This window comes from Grammomys surdaster, unplaced genomic scaffold (assembly GCF_004785775.1).
Source record: "Grammomys surdaster isolate TR1022 unplaced genomic scaffold, NIH_TR_1.0 194, whole genome shotgun sequence".
In the NCBI taxonomy this organism is placed as follows: Eukaryota; Metazoa; Chordata; class Mammalia; order Rodentia; family Muridae; genus Grammomys; species Grammomys surdaster.
The window spans coordinates 2,602,744-2,605,868 of record NW_021604639.1 but is presented as its reverse complement, the minus strand read 5'-3'; positions in this window follow the sequence as shown (position 1 = coordinate 2,605,868).

The following is a 3,125-nucleotide window of genomic DNA, read 5'->3' as shown; positions in this document are numbered from 1 at the left end:
CTTCCTTCCTTCCTTCCTTCCTTCCTTCCTTCCTTCCTTCCTTCCTTTCTTTCTTTCTTTCTTTCTTTCTTTCTTTCTTTCTTTTCTTCTGTCTTTCTTTCTTCCTATTGGTTAATTAATTTATTTACATTCAAATGTTATACCACTTCTCAGTTTCCCTTCCACAAACCCCCTGTCCCATTTCCCCTCCCCCTGCTTCTATGAAGGTGCTCCCCTACCCGCCCATCCACTCCCACATCACTGCCCTAACATTCCTCTCACTGGGGCATCAGTCCTCCACAGGACCAAGGGCTTACCCTGGAATTGATGCCAGATAAGGCAATCCTCTGCTACATTTGCAGCTGGAGCTATGGGTCCTTCCTTTGGTTGGTGGTTTAGTCCCTGGGAGCTCAGGGTGGGGGTGGTCTGATTGGTTGATATTGTTGTTCTTCCTATGGGGTTGGAGACGCCTTCAGCTCCTTCAGTCCTTCCCTTTAACTCCTCCATTGAAGTCCCTGTGCTCAGTCCAATGGTTGGCTATGAACTTTTTCCTCTGTTTTGGTCAGGGGACAGCTATATAAGGCTCCTGTCAGCAAGCGCTTCTTGGTATTAGCAATAATATCTGGGTTTGGTGTCTGCAGATGGGATGGATCCCTAGGTGGAATGGTCTCTGGATGGCCTTTCCTTCAGTCTCTGTTCCACTCTTTGTCCCTGCATTTCCTTTAGACAGGAGCAATTCTGGATTAATATTTTTGAGATGGGTGGGTGGCTCCATCCCTCAACCAAGGGCCATGCCTAACCTCTTGATATGGTCTCTACAGGTTCTCTCTCCCCTTTGTTGGATGTTTCAGGTAATGTCGTCTCTGTTGCATTTGGGAGCCTCTTGCGTTCCTGGCATCTGGAACTTTCTAGTGGGTATACTCAGTTCCCCATCCTCCACTGCTACTCATCTCCATTCAAAGTCCTAAACATCTGTATTTCTCCTCCATCTCCTCCCATACGGATCCTGCCCCCATTTGATTTCCTCTTCTGTTTTCTTCCTAGGTCTCTCCCTCCCTCTACCTCCAAAGATTATTTTGTTCATCCTCCTAAGTAGGACTGAAGCATCCATACTTTGATCTTCCTTCTTAAGCTTCATATGCTCTGTGAGTTGTATCTTGGACATCCTGAGCTTTTTTTCCTAATATCCACTTATCAGTGAGTACATATCATGTGTGTTCTTTTGTGACCAGGTTACCTTACTTAGGATAATATTTTCAAGTTCCATCCACTTGCCTAGAAATTTCATGAACTCATTGTTTTTAATAGCTGAATAGTATTCCATTGTGTAAATGTGCCACATTTTCTGTATCCATTCCTCTGTTGAGTGACATCTGGGTTGTTTCCAGCTTCTAGCCATTATGAATAAGGCTGATATGAATAGAGTGGAGCATGTGTACTTGTTGTATGTTGGAGTATCTTCTGGGTATATGCTCAGGAGTGGTATAGCTGGGCCCTCAGGTAGTACTATGTCCAATTTTCTGAGGAACTGCCATACTGATTTCCAGAGTGGTTGTACCAGCTTACAATCCCACTAGCAATGAGGGAGTGTTTCTCTTTCTCCACATCTTCACCAGCACCTGCTGTCACCTGAGTTTTTGATCTTAGCCATTCTGACCGATGTGAGGTGGAATTTTAGGGTCCTTTTGATTTACATTTCCCTGATGACTATCGATGTTGAACATTTCTTTAGGTGCTTCTTGGCCATTCGAGTTTCCTCAGTTGAGAATTCTCTGTTTAGCTCTGTTCCCCATTTTTTAATAGGGTTATTTAATTTTCTGGAGTCTAACTTCTTGAGTTCTTTAATTGTATATATTGGATATTAGCCTTATATTGGGTGTAGTATTGGTAAAGATCTTTCTCAATCATAGGTTGCCATTTTGTCCTGTTGACAGTGTCCTTTGCCTTACAGAAGTTTTGCAATTTTATGAGGTCCCATTTGTCTATACTTGATCTTAGAGCCTGAGCCATTGGTTTTCTTTTCAGGAAATGTTCGTCTGTGCCTATGTGTCTGAGGCTCTTTCCTAGTTTATCTTCTATTAGATTCAGTGCATCTGGTTTTATGTAGAGGTCTTTGATCCACTTGGACTTGAGCTTTGTACAAGGAGATAAGAATGGATCAATTTGCATTCTTCTAAATCCTGATCACCAGTCCAACCAGCACCATTTGTTGAAGATGCTGTCTTTTTTCCACTGGATGGTTTTAGCTTCTTTGTCAAAGATCAAGTGACTATAGGTGTGTAGGTTTAATTCTCTTCCATTGATCTACCTTTCTGTCTATGTGCCAATACCATTTGGTTTTTATCACTATTGTTCTGTAGTACAGCTTGTGGTCAGGGATGGTGATACCTCGAGAAGTTTTCTTACTGTTGGGAATAGTGTTTGCTTTAGTTTTTTAATTATTTCATATGAATTTGAGAATTGCTCTTCTAATCTCTGTGAAGAATTGAGTTAGAATTTTGATGGTGATTATATTGAATCTGTAGATTGCTTTCCACAAGATGGTCATTTCTACTATATTAATCCCACCAATACACGAGAATGGGAGATCTTTTCATCTTCTGAGGTCTTCTTCGATTTCTTTCTTCAGAGACTGGAAGTTCTTGTTGTTTCACTTCTTTGGTTGGAGTCAAACCAAGATATTTTATATTATTTGTGACTATTGTGAAGGGTGTAATTTCCCTAATTTCTTTCTTAGCCTGTTTATCCTTTGAGTAGAGGAAGGCTACTGATATGTTTGAGTTAATTTTATATCCAGCCACTTTGCTGAAGTTGTTTATCAGGTTTAGGAGTTTTCTGGTGGAATTTTTGGGGTCACTTGAGTATACTATCATATTATCTGCAAATAGTGATATTTTGACTTTTTTCTTTCCAATTTGTATCCCTTTGACCTCCTTTTGTTGTCCGATTGCTCTAGCTAGAACTTCAAGTACTATATTGAATAGATAGGGAGAGAGTGGGCAGCCTTGTCTAGTGTCTGATTTTAGTGGGATTGCTTCAAGTTTCTCTCCATTTAGTTTGATGTTAGCTCCTGGTTTGCTGTATATTGCTTTTACTATGCTTAGGTATGGACCTTGAATTCCTGATCTTTCCAAGACTTTTAACAT